At 44.6% G+C, this 25752-nt stretch overlaps 1 protein-coding gene across 6 annotated transcripts in view; it reads right to left on the bottom strand.

Moving 5' to 3' along the window:
* The window catches only part of LOC120799323 (disco-interacting protein 2 homolog C), a 221060-nt gene that overhangs the window by 127802 nt on the left and 67506 nt on the right, over nucleotides 1-25752 (bottom strand). Inside the window, exon 1 of one of the 6 annotated variants that reach the window (XM_040144420.1) lies at nucleotides 17184-17315. The exons of the other annotated variants lie outside the window; for them this stretch is intronic. The gene's annotated coding sequence lies outside the window, so the exon portion shown is untranslated. Of the gene's footprint in view, nucleotides 1-17183; nucleotides 17316-25752 lie in introns of those variants that run through there. 6 annotated transcript variants of the gene reach the window in all.

The following is a 25752-nucleotide window of genomic DNA, read 5'->3' on the forward strand; positions in this document are numbered from 1 at the left end:
TGACAGTGAATAAGACACAAGGTAAAACGTTAACGTCGTGTAATGGGAGGGTCACAGGGTTGATTCTAGTGTGGCTATCTAACGCTTTTTGAGCAAGAAAGCGGATTCCGCAAGTCTCTTAGGATGTGAGCATCATCTCAGCATCTAAAAGCATCAAACCTCAGCACATCTTGGGTACAGACCGAGACGTGTCCTTCGCATGGAGCGTCGAAAAAGTGTCAAAACCAGACTCAAACTCTTCTCAACTTTTTAATTTATTCAACAGTTTTGCAGTTTAACCAGAATCTTGCCAATTTCAGGCAGCAGTTTATTCAGACAGTGTTCTTCTTGTGAGTCATTTCAACATCCAGTTTGGTTCCAGTTGGAAATTGCTGCATGTCATCCCACTTGCTCTATTCTTGTATTTCATATCTAACTGATAAAAGTCACATTTTAAATACCGCCCCCCCCCCAAAAAAAAAAAAAAAATTGTTGGAGATATTTCAAACAACACCATCACGACATGAGCTCAAACACAAAAATATGAGTTAAAACTTAACCTTTACTTCCACATCAGATACATAAAAGGAGGTGCAAGAAGCCAAGGAAAAGAGAAATGTTCTCACCTTCTGATCGTCAGTATAAAGTGGAAGCAGAAAAAGTCACCAGATGACACATTTTGCATTTCGAGCAGGTTCAGTTTGTGCCATTTAGAACAAACGTAACTGCTAAAATGTAAAGAAACCTTCCCTCAGGTGAATAATGACGGAAGCTTGCGATTCAGAGAGCTGGAACGTGAACATGGAAAACGTGTTGTCGGGTCTTTGCTCTTGTTTTTCTGCTTTAACAAACGAGACATAAGGAGGTCAGAGGAATAAAAAGATATCACACCTTACTTCTATTTGATGACGGGTACGACACCGACGGTGTTACAGGCTGAATTACTTCTCCAGATGTAAACAAGAGGCTCTGCTAGGACTCACAAACACACTTCTTATTTTTCTTCTTTAATCATTTCATCTTTAAAATTGTATGTTGGAAATGATTTGTATCTTGCTGTACCTCGTTGCCATGGTTGACAATGTTTACCTTTGCCCCCTTTTTTTTTTTTACATGCGTATTTTAGCATCGTTGCCATGCCGCAAATGCAGCCGCTCATCTGGAACTATTTAAGAGAAATATTTCAAATAGTTAAACATAGCGTGGATGTCTAGGAGTTAGGAGTTATAACATGTTAGGTGGTACAGAATAAAGTTCCATGTCTCTTCGTTTCCCTGTAATTTTGCTGAAACAACAACAACAGCTCAAGCTGGACGTCATCCCGCATCCCTGAATTCCTGAGACTGGATCCTCGCCATGATATTGGGAGCCCAGAAGCCTTAGCTATGCCTTAGTTATATCACACACACACACACACACACACACACACACACACACACACACACACACAGACACACAAACACACACACACACACACACACACACACACACACACACACACACACACACACACACACACACACACACACAACTAGTGCTTAACCACCTCTGGTGACCCCAATCGTTCCAACTGTACAGATTGAGTTTCCCCAGCATCTGTGCCGGCCACATGTGTGTATCTAACATGGCTAATATGGCTAATCCCCCGGCCCACAGACACACACATGTGTGTGTGTGTCTGTGGGCCGGGGCATACTTATTCAGACCGTGAATGGCTGTATCTGCAGTGGTGGGTGGATATCAACCAGCCAAATCCCTGTTTGACCTGCTAACAGAGCAGCTGCTGACTGCACACTCTCATCTGACAACATACTCAAACTGTGAGGTATTTTAAACAACAGAGCGGCTCTGCAGAGCAACAACAGCATTTCACTACAGCTGTAGATTCGACTGAAACCCATCACCATCCTTTGCTAATTCAGCATAACACTCATAGCAATTCTCTAGTGCTATCGTGTCGTTCCCGTGACGACAATATCCATGTGACAAAAAATGCTCAAAACCTTTGAGCTGAAATGAGTCGATGAATTGATTAGTTTATCAACAAAAAAAACAATAAACAGTCCACTTTAAAGCAAAAATTGCAAGGATTCTCTTTTTGCAGCTTTGGAAATGTGAGTATTTGCTGGTTTTCTCAGTCGTCTATGATTATGTATATATTACATACACTTTGAAGCACTGGCCGGCCAAAACAAGTGTTTGAATACCTGGGTTTTTGTCCACAGCATCAAATACTACAAAAAACTCTCAATATCACATCTGTGATCTTTACTTTTTCTTTAATCAAAAAGTTTCTGTTTTAATTCATCATTTGGCCAATTTTAAACTATTTTATTTAGCCATGGAGTTAGACAGTGTGGGAGAATTTAGCCTTTTGTGAAATAAAAAAATGAACAAAGTATCAATCACACCTGTGACGTAGTTGCTGTACCAATTCAATAAAACCTCGAGTTCGATTCTAGCTGGGGCCTTTGTTGCATGTCTGTCTGTAACGTCAACGGCCAAATGTAAAGCTAAATGCCAGAAAAGCATTTGTTTTTAAAAACCCGAGCTGTTCAAAAAACATCTAATCGATTTGCATAATGCATATTTAATTCAGTAGTTCTCAGTGACAGAAAAAAGAACATTTTACCCTATTTTCTGACATTTCACAGACCAAGAGATGATCAGTTTGAGAAAAACAGTCGACAGGTCACTGATAATGAACATAATCGTCACTTGCAGCCTTGACAGAAACGAACCTGACAAAACAGGCTGAAAGGTGCAGCAGGCAATATTTTCTCCTTCTTTGAAGTCAAACATCTCCCATAAGCTCTACCACCTCCTGGAAGGGGATCTCAGTACTTGTCCTGCTGCTCGTTTGGTTGAAAGAGACGGAGGAACCGTTACAGCCGATTACAGCCAACACGTATCCAAACCGGGCAGCGCAGCGGTTAACGCTCTCACCTGGGTCCATGCTGCTGGCCTGTCCAGAAAGTGCCCAGTCTTTTGCCCAGTGAATTCTGGGACTGGCTCCAATCAGCCTGGAATTTTAGGCCGACCTTGTGTGGAAAAAGCTTCTTTGTTTTGTGGTGTAAAGCGGCCCAGATCTCCCTCCGAATCTGACCCCGCTGGCTCAAAATCTAAAATCTTTTGGCTGACTGCGTTTACCCTCATGGTCCCGTTTGTTTACTATAAAGTCGCTAATGTCTCCCGACTGATGTGATGCTCGCAGCTCACATGTGAACGCCGTTCCTCCGTCTTGATGTAATGCTGTTTACTTTCTTGCAAGTAAAACACACTAAAGTGAAGTGAACTGAACTGAGCTCTGTAAATGAACACTCTTTCCAAACATTTTGCTTTCCCAGTAGCAGACACACAGATAGACACCCTGTCTCCACCTTGGTGCTCATTTACATTTAGATGAGCCCATTAAGATCCATAAACCACCAACACCACCGGCACTGACCCCCTCCGCCTCTCAGGATTTCCGCAACCGCCTCATCCGTCTGAGTTTTTTTTTTTTTTTTTTAAACTGTCGAAAAATAATCAAAGTCCGGCCAGATGATTTGGGGAATTGATACGGTGAAGGGAAATGAGAGGCGAAGAGAGCAGGTGATGGAAGGGAGTGCATTGTCAAGAAGGACAAAAAAAACACAAATATCTCCTCCTCCTTCCTCTTCCTCCACTTTCAGCCCCCCCCGTCCCCTTCCATTAGCAGCTGTGCTTTCAAGGCAGCAGCTGGGATCCCGACTCCACCAACACCACATTACAGGTGTGTCTGTGTTTATGTGATTAAGGTTGAACCAAACTAATAATGTGCTAATCAAGATGGCCACAGAGCAAAGAGACAGATGTCAATAAGGCCTTTTCTATAACCTTTTCTCAAAGCCACAGAAATAAAAAAAAATTAATTTAGGACTCAGTAACAGGCTACATGGCCTGTTTTTGCAGCATGCGAGGTTTCACATAACAAGAACACACTGCGTCCCATAATAACACTCTTGTATGTGTCCAACACCTAGTCCACTGAGGTTTTGTGGATGTGCACACCACCATCCCAGCCTAATGTTTTCACATTACACCATATAAAAACTTGTGTGTCTTGCACTTTTTGAGAGAGAAACAAACTGTGCATATAATAATATAAGTGTATGAGATTACACAGGATCGTGTGGTGCTTTATGAAAACAATCACCAAAGAAACTGTCACTTCACACAATCACACACACGTGTACGATCATGGATATTCTGCCCTCAGCATCCATCCCCGGCATCGGTGCCATCGCAGTCCGCCCGAACAGGCTGATCTTTTAAACCCAAACACTAATCACATCAACCCCGTCCTGCTTCCAGATCTCACCAACGCGTCAACGCGGGACCCGTCACTACGCTGGACCGGTGACAGCAGCAGAATCGTTTTATCTGATCGCATATTCCAGCTGTGTTTGCTTGTTTCAGTGACGGGGCGGATCGAGTGTTGCAACGGGGAACTGAAGATGTTGGGTTGCTCCCTCTTTATCGACGAGAGACACAACGTTTAAGTTTCAGGGGAAAAAATGTGAAGCAGGCGAAGAAAAGCATGAAAGCATTAATTCTGTCAGTTCGTCCCCAAATAGCCGATATCAGACCAGTGTTTGTTGAAATCAGGGTATCTACTATATCTACCACAGCCCGACCGATCCACTGGCCTTTAGAAGCTCATTACGAGTTCTTCTTTACATGGAAAACTGTACGGACTTAATGAAAATTGTAGGAAAATCATCACCCTATGACCTTTCAGCATCTTTCAAAGTACAGGATATATAGTCAGTTTAACTTGTGTCACACCTAGGACTTGAACGACCTATTTACATTTTAAAAAGTGCCATCATCCTTTTTTTTTCTTCTCATTTTTATTTAGGGTGGTTTACAGATGGAAAATGTGTTGGGGTGAACAGGCCCCCCTTGGCATTACCTAAAATTGTATGTTATCTTGCTCTGAAAGATTGAAAAGCAAATATGAAAAATATTAGTTATTTATATCCGGAGTGAATGAATAACGCCCTCCCTTCCCAAAAAAGCTAACAAAGCCCGAGAGAAAAACATTTAATCACGTCGTGTCTTTGGCAGAGTAAATGTCAGATTTGCTTATCGATGCGTCGGTTTGTATTTGCGCTCAGGAGATGAGTAAAAACCCTAATTTAATCCACCAGAAACGAGCTCACAAAACCACCTCCTACATGTCAGTACAACCCAATTCCTAACCCGAGCGTCTCTTTATGTCAAAACAAACTGAGAGCGAAGACGATTCCTGCGTCGGCATTTGGCAGAAATCACCACGGGGAAGAGAAAAGTGCTGTAAACGTGAGTTACGAGGGCCGGCCTCCTCGCAGGCAAGTAACCAGTGCCGGTCTGATGGAGGAGTGAAAGTTTAAAGCGCGAGGGAGACCCTAGATGTTAAATGGCCAAGTGCCTCAGGGAGAAATTAAAGCCTGAAAGGAGAGTGGGCTGCTAGGAGATGCACTGATGGCTATACTTCATATGGAGGCCAAAACCGGCCCAGCGCATCCGACAAACTCAAATGTAAAACTAGGAAATTGAGTTAAAACAATCAGGGATTTACACGAAATCTCATTCCTAAGACACTCATCAGGCAAAGCTTCATAGTGTGTTTCACAAGACCATTTCAGATTGTCCCCGATGCAAGTGCTTTCCCAAATCCCGCCGACTGAAACGCAACCAAGCCGGCGCAAAGATTCACCCAGAGAAACTAGCCAACTGTTTCAGATTAAACTCACAGGCCGGAAGTCTGAACTCCAGTTTTTTTTAGCAGGGGAAACGTTTGTTGAGGGGTAAAAGTAAAAAGGTCCAAATTTAGGACTGCAGCATCGCAGCACATGTGACGGACACCGATCGACAGCTGGTCCTCCAAGTGGCAACAGCAGGAATTTAAAGAAGTATTCACTGCTTGAAAAATATTAAGTTAAAAATCACCATGACTACCAGAGGTTTTTTTTTTCCTTTTCCACTAGCATTTCAATGTATGTGACGCATGAGGAAGAGGAGGAAGATGAGGGATGACGGAGCAAGAGGTGGAGGAAGGAGGAGGAGGGAGGAGGAGGAGGGAGGAGGAGAGGCTCAGATTTCATTACATTCTCTACATGAGTAAAATACCTGGGGGGCTCCTGTCTGCTACCGTCCCTGCTCCCTGCTGAGTGTGCGCGCGCGTGTGTGTGTGTGTGCGTGTGTGTGTGTGCGTGCGTGTGTGTGTGTGCGCGCGTGTTGGAGTCCATGCACACACTCGAGTCTTTTCCTTACCCTCCCTCTCTCCGTCTTTCTATCTGTCAAGATTTCGGGTTTCTAAAATAGATTTATCCCACAGGGTCGCTGGGGGCTGCTCCCATGAGCCACTGCTGCACCGGGAGATGGAGTGAAGTAGAAGGCAATAACAAGAGGAGGAGGAGGAGGAGAGAGGGGGGGGGGGGCTGCAACACATTCGGAAGATATTTACAGTAACTTATTTCTGTTTTTTTTTTTTTTCTCATGATAAACTGCTGATATATTCAGGATCTTTTGGCAGCTCGGCTCATGTAACATTCATGCCAATAAACACTAATGAATTGAATTCAACTGAGAGGTGAGGCGGCGCGTGATGCAGCAAAAGATAGCCACACACACACAAGCACACACACACACACACACACACACACACACACACACCGTGACTCCCCAACTTAACAACTTGCCTCACAGCAGCTGGTCCATTTCATGCTCAGACAAAAATCAGACCGATCGATCGAGGCAAGAGGAAGAGAAAAAAGAACCGAGAGAGAGAGCGAGCGAGCTGCAGTCATGATTTGTGATGCGTTCGCCACAGCAACATGTTCCAGCCTCGTCTACCAAGCCCAGACGCATACTGATGAGCCGCAGCTCCAAAGTGCTTCCATCTGGGAAGCAAAAGCTTTCTCATGCAAATACACTCGGCTGCAGCACAAGGAGCCTTGGTGGCCATCATCACTGCTCTTATCAACAGGTGGGGTTCGACTCTCCTCCGGCAGGTTGACACTTCACATACACTCGACACACTCTTTTCTTAATCGGGCCTATGCTGAAGGACAGGAGAGTGATGTAGAAAATGAAAATATGAGCGTCTATCTGGCGTTTTAGTCAAAACCGAACCACTTTTGTTCTGCTCAGAGTGTCACTATCGGTTTCTGAGACTGACGCTTCTAAAGAAAAGGCCTCCTCTGACGAAGACCGTCCTCACCGGAAAAAACAACCGAACCGGTCCTTCGGGGCCTTTTGTGAAGATGTAAATAATGACTGTTGTGTCTGAGAAGCCGGAGCAGAGGATGCATGACGTTTTTTTCCCCTGCAAAACGTCATAGAGAGGCGTCCGGCTTTAACTCTGCTCGCATCTCGCCTCCTGCAAACAACTTCTTTTAGCCTTGACTAGCCTATAATCTTTTCCTAGCCGAGTGGCAGGAGTCGGCAGAACTAAAAGAAACAGCTTGAGAAACACGCTCCACTTCGCCTTCTCGCTGAGAAATAGGGTGAGACGATCGATACGACTCTCATGTCCGTACAGTAAACACGACGCTGGATCCAGCAGCCAGTTAGCTTAGCTTAGCATACAGACCGGAGACAAGGGGCAACAGCTCGGAAAGTGTCGGCTTTACGTTTTGGGCCTGAACATATTAAACAATAGAGATGCGACGGGTTCCCTAGTGAGCTTAAGAGGTGCTGGTAGGCTTTGTACAGAGCCAGGCTGACTTTTATCCCCCTATATCCAGCCTTTATGCTAAGCTAAAGCTTCATATTTACAAGCATGAGCGTGGCATCTATCTCGTCATCCAGGTCTTGACATGCAATATCCACGTCTTGAGATTTCTGCCTCCACCTCAGTTCAGCAGAGGAGAGTGGAATTTTGTTTGCGGTGCTCGCATTAAAGCTTTAAGCTTTTAATTTTTCTTTCCATAAACACTGTCCTTGCAGCTTTGGAAAATCCACAGACATCCCTCTCAGCAGTTTTCACTGGAACCACATTCTATACAGCGAAAACCTCCGGCTGTGAGATCTGTTGATTACACCGAATGAATGGCCACTAGAGTTAGACCGATAAATCAGCCGGGCCGATACATCAGGAGGTATTTGCTTATTGCAGATATCAGATATCGCACCAGTCCATATATTGGAGCACAGTGCCAGTCGAGCTACAACATCCACATCCCCTAACTGCGTCTGGAAAGACACAGTGCTTGAGCTTTCCAGTGTAATTTTCAACGCAGCGGGCACCACGCAGAATTCCATTTACTTCTGCTGTTTTACGAAGCTATCAGACGTCGTAGCAGCAGATTTATCAAAACCTTAGCAGATAAAACCAAAACTTACCTGCCTGGTCAGAAAGCCTGGGAGTTTTTTTTTTGTGTGAGTGCGACATTACGCTCGTTCAAAAGCTAAAATGAAGGCTTGTGCGGAGCTGGGCAAGTTTCTCCAGGGGAGAAGCAGCGGTTGCTTCGTATCGAGCGCGGCACAACCAGTTCAAAGTCCGTAATAAAGCCGAATGTGACGATGCGTAGTATTGTCTCAAAGAAGAAAGTCTACAAGAGAAGTCCAGATTTAGAGTTTTCTTTGTCGTAAGCTCTCCCAGCAGTTGGGCCCTGGTGCCTGCGTTAAACCAAGTGTCTGCCGGTTTGTTATCATGGACTAATCCATTGATTAACTTGTCTGAACCAGTTCTAAAGTAATAAAATTCCCAACAGCCAGTGCTCATCACAACTTAAAAAGAGCCAGAGATGACCAAAAAACCCCAAAAGTACTGACTTCACTGGGATACGGAACAAAGAAAGGCACAAATCTTCACCGCAGAGGTCCTGGTAAAACTTTTTTAATTGTTAAATGGCAGCAATTGATAGTCAGAGCACTGCAAATGACTGTTTCACATATCGTTCCAGTGCACACCAGCTCCACTTATTCTACCAGCACCAACATGCAGCACACAAGCAGCTTTACACAACAAGAAAAAGTCGAAATAGAGAGAGACAAGACAAGACATAAAAAACATGGGCGCAAAATGTACAAACACGTCACATTAGGTCACCGCTACTGAAAAGACACCAACAAATGGTTAAATGGTTATACAGTAAAGGACATCGGGCTGAATTTAACTGGAGTAGGAAGAAACCGGGTTTCGACCCAGGTCTTCACTACAGCTCACAGTCCACTGCTCAGCACCGAGGTGACGTCAGCTTAGCAAGACCCCAAGACACTGCTGGTGTAAACCCACGTGAAATCTTAAATTAAAAAAAAAAAGGGCTCATACGGGCCATTTCGAGAGGCAATAACAAACAGGTCAGCGGACATTACGTGGCCTCACATGTTTTCAGCTCCGGAGGAATGAGGACCCAGGTGTGCGTTTATGTGTCTGTGCGCGTTACATATGTGTGAAAACAGGATGTTGGAAAAAGGCAGCGGGGAACTGAGAAGCCGACCCAGTCAGGACACAGACATCCTGATGAGAAGCCACACTCGAAAAAAAAACACACACACACACACACACACACTTTTGCTTCAAGGTGATGACATGTTAACACAGAGAACGACACACACACCATCTCTGCACAGCACAAACACAGAGGAAGCGTAAGCAAGAGCTCAGTCCTCCTCCCCGCCACTCGACTGGGAAGCTAAATGCTAGTCGGACAGCGTGAACAATAGGCCTACAATTCCCATAATCCCACAGGGACCATTTCCAACCACTGGACAATGCTGAGCAACAGAGCAGTCTCTCATTTTACACGAGAGCACCATAAAAACTTTATTTTGACATCCTGCGGTTCAGACTCTAACACACAGGCCGCTGAGCATCAAATTAAGATCAGCCGCCCACTATTTTAGGTTTGGATGAGTATTTACACAAAAAAACACTCTCTCTGTCTCGTCTCTCTCTCTCACACGCCCACGCACGCACACTTCAAGAGGCTCCTAACCTGCCTGTGACAGGGCCGGTTATTATCGTTGGTGGATTTATCACAATGGTTCCTTTCTTTCCTTCTATTTTTTCTGTCTTATCAGATTTCTGCTGCTCTGGTTTCACATTTCCTATTGTCGGTCTGGTTTTTTTTTTTATTTTTTTTTTAATCTTTGCTCTTTAATTGAAAGGTGGAGATCTCTTTGTTCATGGTTTGTCATTTTAAATGTTCAAATGTTCTGCTCTGCAATCAAATATAGAAACAACATAAATAAAAGAAAGGACACATGCATAAAGACGTATTTGTTGGGCACTTATCCATCACATTTGAAACGCACTGAGTCACCTACTGAGTTCAAATGAGTTTGACTGATGTTAAGTTACAAGTGACTGCTGTATTGGACAAGTTTATAGTTCATTTTAGAAAATGCTGCTTGTGTCTCAACCTTATCAGCTGTTTCTAAACCCTTGGTTCTTGAAATAAAGTACAACTTCCGCTAAATCAAAACTTCCATGATATTAAACAAAAAAATGTGGGAAAAACCCTTTAATGGAGATTTCTGTGATATAACGCGTGACAGTTTGGCCCGATCTGACGATCCACGGTTCTCCCAGAAAAGCCAAACACGCTGTTGAAATTCTCTATCGTGGTTGGATTAGATGGGGATTTTTAGACCATTAGCAGCCGCATTTCTTAGCTTTCTTCATATTAAGGCATTAAATGTTAAACATCTACAGCCTGGCCAATGCTAATCCCTTATTTGGGACAAAAACATCCAAGACAAAGACATTTGTGACATTTTTTATTTATTTTATTTATCTATTTACTTTTTTTGCCTCAACCAACCTGCTGCAAACTCAGCTCTTTCACTTCATTTCTTTACATGACATTTCAGTTATTTTGTACGAACGTGGGCTTGGATCAAAACGTTGCTCCTGAAATTGACGGTCACTTGAGTAGAAAAAAAAAAAATAAAATTTGGGCTGAGCAATTTTTAACTTAACGACGACAAACGTTTGAAGCTCAACGACAAAAATTGAGTGCAGCGCACAGCGAAGGCGGCGGCGGCTACAGTCGACAGGAAGTCTCCAGTCCATAAAGACGAGTTTAAACTCCACTAAAACAGTGTGGGGTGAAAGAGAGAGGGAGAGAGAGAGAGAAACACACACACACACACACAGCTGATTACAGATAAGGAAACAGAAATCATTAATACCAAGAAAATGATCCACTGAAGTTTTGGTCTTACATGCGCTGGGTTGCTCTGCTGTAATGCCCAACCGCATCATCTAAGATGTGACTTTGCACATATTTCCTGTGCCCAGCCTCCAGCCTCCACCACCATTACTGCTCTCCCAACCTCCACAGTGTCATTAGTGGCACCTGCTGCTCTCCACCCAGGCGGTGCGAACTGAGATACAGACACGTCAAGGTGAGTCGAAGATATTTCCTCTTGAAGGACGGACTTGGCACTTGCCCTGAAGCTGAAGGCTCCCGGGGGTAGAGGAGGTTACTCAAGTCCTTCACTTGAGTGAAAGTACCAATACACCAGAGTAGAAATACACCCTTTACAAGTAAAAGTCCTTCCTATTTAATTCCTTTTACCGGTGCAGCTGCTCGAGGTGGAGCCGGTTTAAACTGCTTTGCATAGCAGTTAGCTAGCTCAGTCCAGCGGTTCCCGACCCCGGGGGCCAGGCTCCTCCGAAGGGTCACCAGATAAATCTGTGGGGGTCGTGAGATGATTAATGGGAGAGGAAAGAGGAAATATTTGAGAGTGTGACGCTTTCTGCCTCAAACATGAAACCATTTCAGGAGTTCAGAAGGGAACAACTCGACTCAAACTCTTGACAAGGAGCAACTAGACACTGGTTTTTTCTTCTAAGGGACACGAACAAAAAAGGTCGGGAACAGCTGGTTTAATCTTTAACAATACATTATGTTTTATGAGGTTTTCATATGTTTTCACCCTTAAATTATAAGCTGAAAAGTAACTAGTAGCTACATCTGTGAGTTAAATGTAGCAGAGTGAAAAACACAGTGTCTCCCTCTGTGATGTGGTGGAGGAGAAGCGTCAAGTCGCATGAAATACAAATGCTCAAGTAAAGTGCTGCTACCTCAAAACTGTACTTGAGTACAGCACTTGAGTAGATGTACCAATGTCTGTAGAGCTGGTACGTTGGGGGCCTAAAAACATAGAGTGCAAAAACACTTACACATACTTATAACTGCAGCTACAACTAAAAGGAAACCCCTTTAAAATGAGTTAAGAATGCAAATGCCCACAAGGCATACAGTACTGTAGGCAAACATATAGATGAGTGATCATACATGTCCAGCACAGCCACGCACACACACACACACACACGCGCACACACTCAGTATCCCTCTTCCCGTTTAGCAGGGCCAGGAGGCTAAAAGAGCTGAGACGGGGAGATCCAGTCCGGGCTCGGCCTGGCCCCCGCCCGCAGAGAGAAAAAAAAAAAACAACACAATTTCACCCGGCTATCTCGCCACTTCATCTGCAGCCCGACACGTCCTCAGCCACACAAGAGCGCGGGGCAGCGCGTACTGGGATGTGTATTACAACGGAAGAGCGTCTGTGACCTGGTGCAGAGGTGGAGAAGAGATAGGCGTGGGAAAACCAACCTGGAGCATTCGGACTGACGGCGGCCTCTATCTCCAGAGATCAGACACCTTTTCGCAGCTTTAGATGGACTTCAGATTAAATTACTTTGGACATACCAGTAAGAGTCTTGAACTTTTCTTCTATCCCTCTGCACTGCTGCCACGCTGATATTTTGGGTTGGTCTTTTTCGTGCACATGTAAAAGCCCTGTTGAAAATCAATTTACAGTCAAGACTTCTTGTAATCAGATTACTGTAGAAAACAAAGAAACCAGGTTACCCGGGTGCCTGTGAACACACCGCTTTAGCTTTGGCAGCTTGCCCTGTTAGACACCGCTCTGGAGCGGCAGTCGAGTCTCAGTGTTATACTGGTTTCCTAAGCTGACTTCCCTTACAGGAAAATAACATTTTGGATCGAATTTCAATGAATTTGATACAAGTATGCTCCGATGTCTTTCCTCCCCCATGAAACCATGTCAAATCCAAACAGTTATTGTACTAGAGGCGCAGCAAAGAGTGTTATTACCCCCCCCCCCGAAAAGGCAATGGGACAAACACAGCAGAAGCAAAACGGCGAGGGGAGTGAAGCGATCGGTGGTAGACGCACACCAGGAGCAATCTCATGCTGCTATAATCCCTGTATCACATTACATCTATCCATTACACTCCAGCAAATCCCTACAGTCTCTTAAACATGAGAACCGGAGTAGCTGTTCTTCTTGGAAGACACCTACAAAGACAATACCTCACACACCAACAGCTGAAGAGTTAAGACGATAACAGAGACTCCATTTATCTCAGTCTGTTTAAATAAATACCCAAGTACAAAACGCACTGCGCTACAGCTGCAGCGACAATGCACGCAAAGCAGCCTGAATGAATGCACAACATAAACATAGGTCGGCGGCGGCCCAACAGGCCGGGCAGAGGGAGAGGACAGCGCGATTCAAAGCGAGGCGCTGTTTCCTCCGCTGAGTCTGTTTCTATATCAGGAAACCTCCGCGTGTAGCGCTGCACTCATACGCCCCCTGCAGAAGGGAAACAAGGCAGACCCTGTTCAGCTCATAATCCACTGGGAACAGTGAGCACTATCATCAGGTAACGCAGGGTCAAGCCGAAGTCCATCCAGTGTCCTAATCTACCGTTGTATCTTTAAAACCTAGCACTAACTCCTCTCTGCTCCTTCTAATCAACTCTAATTACACTCTCTCATTTACACATCTCGTTACACAATCAGGAGTTCATCAGCGAGCGCTTCCCCTGGGCAGCTCCGTCGCAGCAAGTCGTAAGGAGTCTTAGGAAGTGGCTCTGTCTGAGTCTGAAGTTCGAGGAACAACGCGAGCACTGATTTTGCCCTGAATTAACTGTTCACAGCCAAGCACATCGCATTCACTTAAAGGTAAGTTGTTGAACAAATAAAAAAATTAAATGAACTTCGGTTCTGTCCGTACTTCAGGACAAGGTCTGCGAGTGCACGAGAATATTCAGAGTTTTCTGATAGCAACAAGACCTGTTAACCACTTTGATGCAGTGATAAATAACAAATCAGGTAACTCCAACTGCCGGTCCATGACAACAATCACTAAAATGATCACCAGTGTAAACAAAAAGCAACTACATTTTTTTAGGCACCATTACATTGGGTTTACTTTCCCTAAATAAAAAAAATAAATAAAAGTCCTGCCTTTTGAATGACTTATATAAGAACAGTAAAATATATCTAATCATTTAATGTCAACAATGAATATCACAGAGGGTCCTCAAGTATTAAAAATGATTCCTATACCAATTATACAATAACTGAAAAGCATTGGAAAAAGTTTCTAAATTAGTTTGGTCACCATAAGGTCACTGTCGAGCATCACAGATACTCTATATAAATCCCTCTAGACCCATTAGAGTTTCAGCCGTAGCAGGAGGGATAACTATCCTGCAAATAAAAAGATCAGTGAGCCAAGTTTGGTTTACTGAAAAATAAATCCCCGGCTGCTAAATCTCGACCTTTTTCTCTCCTTCGACTGCGGCAGCATGACACAGCAGAAATCAGCAGAGAGATACAGAATACCTGCCGTATTATGGCGACCGGCGGTGGCTGAGGGAGGAAGATTAGCCTTGCTAGCTGTCGTTAGCGGCTAAATCTGTCCATCTAAAGCCAAGCTCCATCAGAGAGGAATGAAGCGGAACAGAAAATCAATTTGCGATGGCCCCGCCAAGGTCACCTGCCGGGAGCCGCGCTGAGAAAACAGCCGACGGTTGAACCCCATTGCAGAAACGACAGCCTTTTTAGCACAAATGACTGTTTTGATCAGCTGGGTTTTTGTTTTCTTTTTCCGTTATCATTCATTTCTATCATAGCCGGTTCATCTGCAGGTGGTTTGTACTTGTTGTTTTTTAGCTGTCTGGGCAAAAAGATCAAACATTGCAGAAACCCGATAAATGATTCAGCAGTTTAAAATCGGGTCACTTTCAGATTGGGGGCCGATTTCAGTGGGTATGGAGCAATGCTTTGTTCCCACAAATCCATATGACTTTGATACAACTCTGACAAGCTCCTTCTCCATCACAGCTGCCTGGCCCAACTACCGGGAAGTTCAGATAATTAAAACTCACGGCCATTACATAAACCTATAGTATTGTTAAATCATCGAGGAGACTCCTGCGTTTTCTAATTTTGAGGACCACTGAGAATATAATGAAAAGAAAAAACTGTTTTCCATTCCAGAGGCTTGTTAAATGCTTGATGACCCCATAAATCTAGCTATTTTTTAAAGTTTGGGCTTTCCAAGGTTGAGTATAAACTCGGCTTGTTCTCATGACCCCAAAAAAAGAGCAGAATTTATCCCCGAAAAGCTAAAAGAGAAGTTGCCTCTTTTGTACATACAAGTCTTAATTTTAGCCAGTGGCTTATCAGGTAACAGCATGGGAAAGTCTGGTGACCTCGGGAGCGATGCTGGTCCTGGGAGTGTGGGCCCCTCCGAGCTAAACTGTTAGCCTAGCTTTTCCTTCGTAAAGCTAAAGGGCGACTGCTGCGCACTCGGGGCCAGATAAGAAGCCCCCGGCTTGCTGCGGGGGAGCAGGCCAGAGGTGGAGGTGTTATCGTGGGAGGAGGATGCCTCCTTCAACAGGGAGCCGCACCTCCTCTCCCAGCCGGCCGCGCTCCGTCACACCGGATGAGATTAGCAAGTACTGCAGCAACGAAGCCAATAAAGATAAGGGGGGGGGGGGCGTTTGAGAGGGAGGGGGAGGAGCTGGGAGACCAAAGAAATACGCTACATGGCCAAAAGTATGTGGACATCTGAGCATTACGGTCAACACGTGATCGTTGATCGTTTCGAAAACGGTGGGCTTTCATCTGCCGCTCCACCGTGCCTCCTCTCCTCTGGCGGCACTACACCGGCGCTTCAGCCCGAGGGCAGACAAACAACCCTGCTGCTAACTTTCCGGTCTCCCTGCACTCGTCGTCATGATGAACAAATGTTGATCACAACAGCAACGACAACGCGAACCGCTCCGCCGACAGATAGATGGAGAAACATGTAGATGGAGGAGTCGGCCGTGTTCCCTCGTGGTCTCTCCCCTCGGCAGGTGGTTCTCTGAAGGAAACTGTCATGACGGACTGACAGAGGAACTTCTGGTATGCCGATAATGCAGCCCTCTGCTCACTACTGTAAAACACTGGCGCAAACCCTCCTCTGTCGTCCACCCCCGGGAACAGCTGTGCCTGATCTCCCCACCACAGCTCTGTCCTGGTTTGAAAGGAATGAAGAAACAGTCTCTACTTGCTCACAAACCTCTTTTTTTTCTACCATCGGGAACAGAAAACAAATCGATGCGTAGCTCAAAATGAAACCCAAGGCAGTCAAAAACATCTCTGGCTATTCAGGGCTGTTTATTCACGCTACTGAAAAGTTTTTAGGTTTTCAGTCTAAATGAAATAATGCAGTGATTTGTGAAATGCTCAGCAAATCAATGACAAAGAGCTGATGTGGATTCTCTCAACACCTTCGCTACGAGTCTGAATCTCCAGAGAGGGAACCGAGACAAATCAGAGGAGCTCAAGAGATAATTAAAGGGGTAAGAGAGGAAACAAACATTGTCATGTAAAAAATTATGCCCACTTTTTCTGACTTCTCTCCAAATTTGACTTTCTGCTGGAGAAATACAGGATACTTTCTCTTCTTCAGGCCTCTAAAACCCTGTAAATGAGCCAAATAAGTTAATGATTACCAGTTGTCAAAGCCAATTTTTTAAAAAAATAATATTTTGGAAGTTTACACCCTTGATTATTCTTCGCTGCCTTCAGCCGACATGTTGCCACGACCACGCGCCTTGCTGTGTACGCCTGAGCCCCTCGTGTGTGTTGGTAGAGCACGTGATACGAACGAAAACCGCTCATGAAAACATTTCCACTAGTGGTCAAAAACCCCACAGGTTACCTCCCAGAGATGTGAATACTTCCTCCACCACTGGCAGTTCCAGTCGTGTGACATTACAAGAAAAGACTACACATCGTTAGCGCAAATTAAGGTTTAGCAGCCTCCAGGGGGAAACTCCACCACTGGAACAGGACCCATCACAGAACGACGTGTAGAACGGCCAGACACAGATCGTGCACCCTTCAAGCTTTTGCAGGCCTCTCTTATCATACCTTGCTGAACGCGCTGTGTGCCTGTCTGTCTCAGTCTGTAGGATGTGGACCACTTCAGCTCCTCCCGGCTCTTCCCTGCACCACCAGCGTCTCCATCAGAGTGTCCGAGTCCAGACGACCCGCCAGCCTTTTCATCTCCATCAATCTTTCATGCCGTCTAAAACAGCACTAACGTACACTGGAACAAATCCCGTCGCCAGACCCTTCCCCTCCTCCTGCTGGGGAAACGGGTTCATCTCTACACCAGGGACCTCTCACCACTCTCCCTCTCCCTCTCTCTCTCTCTCGCTCCGTCTCTGTTTTGCTCGACCTCGCTCTCTCGCTCTCTGACAGCCTGACCTACTGTGTGTTTCCCCCTCTGACTTCTGTGTCTCTACCTTCATGCTGCCGTCTCTTTCATCCTTTGTTTGATCTCCAGAGAATTCCCTTGTCTCTGCCTCTCCGTCTGACCTCAATATCTGACAGATACCGTCCACGCCCTTCCACAACACACACACACACACACACACACACACACACGACAACAAACTGTGGGAGCACTCAAGCAACTGTTGTTGCATGAGTGCTCCCACAGATAGGAGCACTAACTCATATATATATATACAAATTAAAATTAAAAAAACATGCAGATATTCATGCATATGCCTTTTAGACAGTTCAGTCCTTTTTTTTTTTTTTTGCAAATCCTACATTGCGACCTCCGTTTCTGTCAAATTAAAGAATTTCATTAGGCTTCAGCTACGATGCCGAGCTTGCTGCTGTGTAGCTCTCAGCTACTAGCATGCTCGTAGGCGACTTATCAAAAACTCATGTCCTCGATCACAACTAAAGCTTTTGTAGAATTCGGAAAGGAAGATCTCTTCTCTCAAGTTTTCTGTTTTTCTTCACTGTCTGAAAGCTCCAAGTCTCCCGCTTCTATCTGTTCAAGGCATTTCAGGATCCCCGTATCACTGCAACAGCTGCCGGCACAGAATTGGTTCAGACTTGTGGCTGTGACCCCAAAGCGTTTTCAACACAAAAGGTGCATCTACAGGCCTTATTTTCCCATTTTTATGCCTTAAAAAAACAAAAAAAAACCCAACTTACTTCTCTACCATGTTTGTAGCTTTTACTTCTGTATCTCTTCTGCTCCTTCTGACTTGGTGCTTGTAAAATTTAAAGCGTTCCCTTTCAAAGGAGAGCGGGGTTGTGGCTGCAATCAACAAGGTTGAGGAAGTGAAACCTTTTTATTTTGGGTAGGTAGGAGATTTACGTCAGCCAATGAGAAATAATGTTAAGCCCGACCACCTCGTTCGAAGATGGTGCTTTGTCATATTTTCTAAAATCGAAGTAAACCGATGTGACACTGAACATGACCTCAGAAGCCCGAACTGCAACCAGGGAAGTCCACACTTCTCCAATCAGGTGTCAGCTGAAATAAGTCAGTCCGGACCAAACACACACACACACACACACACACACGCCAAAACACTCTCACAAGACCTTTAAGAGTCTTATCTGCCACTGTCAGTTTGCGAATGTGTGAAGAGGGGAAAGAGCAGTCAGAAAGCGTGTGAGGCTGGAGATGCTGCACGTCCGTGGGTGTGTGTTTTATCTACTCGGTCTCCTCCAGTCTAAATACCAGCCTTTAACACCGGAGCATTTTTTTCTGCTGTCATCACACACTGTACTCTAGCACCTACTGCAAGGCACGCTGATACACACACACACACACACACACTCCAGATATCTCTCCGTTCCTTAATTTTAAGTTTTGCCTCAGCGTCCGTTGAAACTGGTTGGTTTATTCTTACTTTGCGCTAGAAAAAAATAACATTTAACAATAAGACAAAATCAGCACCGGTCAGTCGAGACGAAATCAAAGAAAATTATTCACCCGTAAAACGATGAAAGAGCGAAGAGAAGCACTTGTGAATGTTAAATTATTTAATAACTCATTACTCATTCAGAGCAGAACACGCTTCAGCTTCTAGCTTTGTATCATATCAGTGGAAAGTGCTCTTGTTTCTTCACAGACTACATCTCCCATGACCCCACTGGGGACTTCAACTATCCGTCGTCAACACAGACTCTCAGAGCTTTCTAACAATTCGCCCTTTAAAGGGGTTCAAAGTTGTAACTAACTGGCTTTATCGTCCATTAATAAGTTACATACTAATTTGACTACGAAAATAGTCGCCAATTAATTATCTGTCGATCATCTTATACATTAATCAATTAATTGCTACAGCCCTCATGTATTCCATTGGAAAAGACAGTCTATTTTGTTGTGCATACACTAATATGTCAATGCGGAAATGCTGCAGATTCATCAATGTCGGGATTTCATCCATTCACCTCCAGAATAAGCCGGTAACCGGGACGTCGTTAAAGGACTCTCCGTCAGCCGTCTCTCCCTGGCCGACCTCCAGACTGTCTGGAGCGCTGCTGTCTCGGGCAGGCGTCCGACCTAAAGTCCTCAGACACGGAAAAAACGTTCCCGGGAACCACAGCCACCCCGTCTCCATAATTCAGGTGTATTAATTAGATCTGCTGCACAGATGCAGCGAGCCGTCTCCCCCCACTGATCCAAATCTGTCACTCCACCTCACACTCCGCTCAGGGTGACGGGGCCCCTCTTGCCGGACACGCACACACACGCACACAGACATATGCACACATACACGTCATGCAAGAAATGTCCACAAGCAGACATGCATCCCCCTGCTATTCAATCACTTATGAGCACATACACACACACACACACAGGCAGAAGGACCTATATATATAATATTATATATAATGCATGCGCATATTATACGCACTCTGAGAGACTCTGAACACACACACACACACACACACACAAACACACACACACACACACACTCACACACTCTGTAACCCAGCTAAATTGTTTAAATGTTCCATTAAAACTTTAACATTAAAACCTTTAGCTGACCTGGGCTCAGCGTCTGACATTTAAAACGTAATTAAGAACATCACAGAACAGAACCCAAAGAGAACGGAACGTACAAACACAATCCTCTAAAGGCCATTTTTGGGGATTAAAACACAGCTACAGGATCTGAACTGAGAGTGAAGCAGTTTGGAGTCTGATGTTTTACTTCTGGATCTAATCTGGTTTTTTTACTCATTACCCTCGAAAGGACCAGTCAGTTCTTTTCTGGCGTATTGATTATTTCTATAGTAGTCGTGTATAGTTTTAGAGTTTGACTCATACATTAAAACAAGCATACATCTTTGGGGTTCTCGTCTCAGGGTTTGCCACAGGGTTTTATAGTGAATGCGGGCCACCTCCACTAACACTATTTAAAAAAACAAAGAAACGAAATGAAACATTACCTTTTTAGGGAAAAAGAGCGGAGACGCCACTTCCCTCAGCAAACTGCATGTATTTTAATGAGTGCATCTGTTGTTTACCGTCACAAAGTAACTAAATTGATCACAAGAGGAGATGCGGCATGTGGCTTAACAGTATCCTGGGGGAAACCCTGCATCGTAGCATAATTAAAAATATGTGCCTGTTTCATTTCTGTGTTTACCAAACATTACCGATGTAAACAGAAGTTTACGGCGGGGGATATTTTCTGGGTTTATATTTGTATCTGTGTATTTATATTCAAGATTTTTGCCGGAAAGGTTTTGCAGTTACTCTGGCTGACTGGGCCTCTGGCCAGGGTGAAGTCCGATGCGGATTTGACCGGGTCACCAGGATGTGGGCTACGGCATCGGTGGACAGTGGGTGTGTATGGGGCTTTCACACTATTCGCAATGTTTACGTTCTGCAGTTTCAGGCTTTAAATGAGGTGTTGCAAACAGACTTACTGGCGCCCGAAAGCGGGGTTCATGTTCAAGAGCAGAGTCCTCATAACAAAGGCTGTTATCATGTTCTGATGAATGAAAGTGATGGCAGCCACACTGACTTCATCTCTACCAATCATAAGCTGTGCTACTGAACCGCGCGTAAAGAGCTGAGCCACAGTAACAAAATGGCGGATCGCCGATCTCCAAACATGACTGGAGAGGTCTGTGCCTTGTCCCTGGCATTTTGAAATCTAGTTCAGAGGGAAGGCGCCCCTCAGAGACTAAATCATCTGTAAAGCAACCGAGTTGCATTGTGGGTAATGTAGGCGGTGCGGTGGGTAACAATAAGTCATTCCTCTAATCCTGACCGAAGAGAGCCTCCCTTCTCTTCGCTCGAGGATACTGTTTGCAGGCTGGCGGAGTTGGAGAGTCAAGGGATCTCAGTTTCTGTTAAAAGATGTTTCAACCTTTTTTTTTTTTTTTTTTTTTTTGGCGTTCCCTGTGTTTGTGTTGGCTAACGGATCACTCTTCCCCCTCACTTGTTCTTGTCGTCTTTTTCTTTTCCTTTGGCATTCCTTCATCTCCTATTTTTATCTCTCCATCTGATTCCCCTCCCTTTCATTCTTTCTTTCTACATTTCACACTTTTTCCTCGTTCTGCCTCCTGTTGCCCTCTTTATACTCCCCCCCCCCCCTTTTTTGTTATCTGTCCCCCCTTTCTATCCTCTCCCTTCAGTGTGTACTGTGTCCATTTATGGGCAGCGTGCTCAGAGCTAAATCTCCTTCAGGCAGACCAACACGGGGTCCACATTTCCCAGGATTTAAGGTGGAATGGAGTCCTACTGGCTTCACTACCAGCGGGCAACAGGTTTGACCCTTATAACAGACACATTCTTGCAAAATGCCTTCGAACAAAGCAACAGATGCGTTACAAATGACCTGTTCTTAGGTAGATGACAGCTTGTAACTCATAGAAACCCAGCGAGAAAGACGGCTAGAAAAAGTAGAGAAGAAGAAGTGAGAAATGACCCCCAACCATTCACTTTTCCTGACCACAAATGCTTAGATTCAGTCTTTGATGTCCTAACGTTAGCTTTAGCAGTTTTCAACATGTTTGTGTGCTGTTCCTATGATCAAAACCCTTGTTGTGTCCTCGTGTCCCTCGTGGTCACATAATCACAACATGCCTGGTTCGACCGTGATTTTAATGAGAGCCAACGATATTAGTGACAAAGTCATCTAAGAAGGTTATAAGAAGTAAAACTCAACCCAACCACCTCTACAGGCTTCTATCCGCTGGCACTTCACGCCGAAAATAAACACCCTGTACAAAATTAGGTGCACGCTCACAAAGTTAGCAACAAGATAAGAGAAACATATAAGCAAGTGACTGAGCAGCAGACGAGTTGGAAGTCAAAGAAACAGCACCTTGTGTACGCAGCACTATGTTAGGTTAACCCAAAGTCCACACCGGACGTAAGACGTCTGTGCAGACGCTACCGAAATCCACTCTGATGGGGGACCTTCATTCAGCGCCCGCCACTGTGTCCTGAACAGGCTGATTAACGTCGCTCAGATCTATTCGTCTGTGCAGTGGACAGAACAGTGTTGAAGTTGACTCCATCAGAGGCAGACCGGGAGGAAATGGGTGTTATTTTCATTCAGTGAGTCAGCCCACAGAAGCCTTAGATTCCCATCGTGAAATTTGAACGCTACATACACAAACATATATACACGTGTATATATATATATATATATTTATATACACAGTTAGGGATTGTGTGATTTGAACAGATGCCTGAGGAGATGATGCTCCAGAAACACTATAAAAAATGCCGGCGGTGCGGCTTTGCCTTCAGACAAGTCAGGGACTGGTGTAAACCTCAAGAGTCAACACCACAAGCCTCCATCCAACCTGCTCAATTAACCACACCTGTCATGACAGGTGTGTGTGAGTCTATCAGCCTCTTATATATTTAAATAGTGTATAAATTTATGGCTGTGGGATTAAAACACCGACAATCTCAATAAATCTTTGGCTCAGAGTCAGTGTGCAGGCTTTGGCTTTGTCAGTCAGAACAAAGACAGACCGATAAGTTCGCTTGAGGCGGTGGCACATATGGTTTACTGAGTATCAGACGACACTTAGGAGGCATGTGTTGTTGACAGTACGCAATAAATAATGCAAAGTTTTTTCCACAAACATATGTTTCAAATGTGCGTGCGTGTGAGAAATGAGGGCCCCGGGGATATTTCTGATATGTTCACCGACATGAACGCGACTGGCATGCTGTATAGAAAACCTGTTCAGCAGAAATTCTGGACCAACAATTTGTCAGCAATTTGCTTATCGTGCAAACGTTTAGCAGCCGTTTAGCAGACTCTTTCTTCCAAAACTGTTACAGTGGCTGAGCAGGTCCAGGGCTGTTTAATTCCCTGATCAAAAGGCACACGGCCACGCTGAGGGACACAATCACTCTGCTGCTTCAGGGTCAACAACTATCAAGATAGTAACTGAGAAAAAGATCAAGTATCTCAAATATTACAACCGCCTCCGTACTGAGATGCATCCCATTCTCCAGTACGTCTCTCAGCTGTCACCACCACTAAAAATCTTTCTACTACCACCACCACATCTTCATCTCCGTTTAAGACGGAAAGCCAGGTCTTGACCTTGGCCTTGACCCGAGACATTGCTTGAGAAAACCACAAGGTTTATTCAGTAGCTGTTCTGAAGCTTTCGACCTTATGCCAGGATCTTCATCAGCGGACGCGGTTTGCCCGTTTATCAGGGAAGTGTTGATTTTTCTAAACGTTTTAAGGACTTCTGCAGAGACCTGAACCTAACTTTTAACTGTGTGCTGTTTGGTGCTGAGCAGGTAATGTGCAGTACATTGCCTTTATAAGAGCTTCTTTATGAACATCTGTCTGCTGCTGCTGCTGCTGCTGCTGCTGCTGCTGCTGCTGAACGAGGCTGATGTGCTGATAGTACTGTATATGGGCCGGAAAACCAAAACAACAAGCTAAAAGATGTTAAAGTTGGGAGTCCGGAGAAAATTCTCCATGGGGTTTTCACGTCAATCAACCTCTTTTCCATTACACGTAGTCATTTCATCCATTGTTAATATAAAAACAGTGACTAGTGCAGCTTTCATTTCTGGTTTTATATCTGTGTCTGGAGTTCCTCCTTCTTTGGCCTGTTTCTATGCTGCTCTCACATGTGAATTTCCCCCTGAGGACGAACAAAAACTTATCATTTCTTATTTTATTTCCTTATCAGTTGCGGCACTCTCCTACTGCAGTGCCCCCCCACTCCACCCCCACCCCCCACCTCCACTACACTAATGCCATCAGTGCAGCTGAAAGGGAAGCTGAGTACACAAGGACCAGTTGTAATTAAGTCAAGTGTCCCGGGGCTCCTCTCACCTGCTGCCTCGCTAAGCACTGCTGACACTCACTGAGGCTCACCAATACTTCATTATGGCTTAAGTGAAAAAGAATCAATAGCAGCTAGCAGAGCAGTCAAATCTGTACGGCCTCCGTCTGGCCTCTGTGTCAGGGATCAATCACAGACAGAGAAAGAGACAGACAGAAGATCCGGAGGAAAAAGGGCTGAGCAGCAGAGCTTCGCAGTGAAGAGCAAGCAAGTGCTGAAGAGTGCTGATAGGAACGATGTGCAGCTGGCAGTTTTTGTGATGACATTAACAAAAGCGGCGTTTCATTGCGAGATGAGACATCCAGCACGGGAAAAAAGGGACACTGAGCACTGAAACTGCCCGGATCCTTTACGTTGTGGAGATAACATCATAAATCTCTATCAGACTGCAAAATATAGGCAAAGCTGAGACAGTAGGGACTTTGAATACTGCCATGAACAAAAGTCTGCAAAATTACTGACAGCAAAGATGTCACTTGCACAGGGTTTGGTGATGTCAACTGACAGTGGTTTTCTTACCGACTTGTCTGGCGATTGTTTTCTCGATTTTCCTAATTAATCGTTTGGCCAGTGAAAGGTCAGAAAATACTAAAAAATGCTGCCACATAGTCTCGTTTGAATACATTTTTGAGGCCCTAAGAGGTCAAACTAACCAGTTTCTTAAAAACAAAAGTAAAGATTGGAGAAAAGAGCTTTTATCTTCTTAACCTATCCAATGATGCATCTCATGAACCCCTCAGACCCATCCTGTGACCCATAAGAGGGGTCCCAATCCCAGCACTGGGAATCACTGACATAGGAAAAGGACAAGCAGCAAATCTTCACAATAGAAAAGCTGCACCTAGACAATATTTGGCATTTTTGCTTGAAAAATTACACAAACTATTAATCGATTATCAAAACAGGTGCTGAGAGTTTTTCTGTCGATTGACGAATACATAAATCCACTGATTGTTTCATCTCTAATTTCTACATTTCCATAAAAGATAAAAACGGTTCAAGAATAATTATAAAAGAATAAGACTCCTCCCATCCAGAGTATACTGTGTAATCAAAGAAAAAAGAGCTGAGAAATCCACCAAACTCAAGTAGATATTTGTCTTCGCTCTCATACAGAAGCCCAGACAGCCATTAATCTCCCACATTTAAACCCCAGAAGTGGCTGAAAGACTGACATCACTGGGTCAACAGACCACATGTGACTCTTCAAAGAGCAGAAAGGCAAACAGAAGCCATGCACCTGGCTCTGCTAGTGTACTGAGAGCACCCACCCTACCCAACTCGTGGCTGTAAGTAAAACACTGAGCACAAACCTGTGAAATTTGAATTT

This window comes from Xiphias gladius, chromosome 14, assembly GCF_016859285.1.
Source record: "Xiphias gladius isolate SHS-SW01 ecotype Sanya breed wild chromosome 14, ASM1685928v1, whole genome shotgun sequence".
Classification (NCBI taxonomy): Eukaryota; Metazoa; Chordata; class Actinopteri; order Istiophoriformes; family Xiphiidae; genus Xiphias; species Xiphias gladius.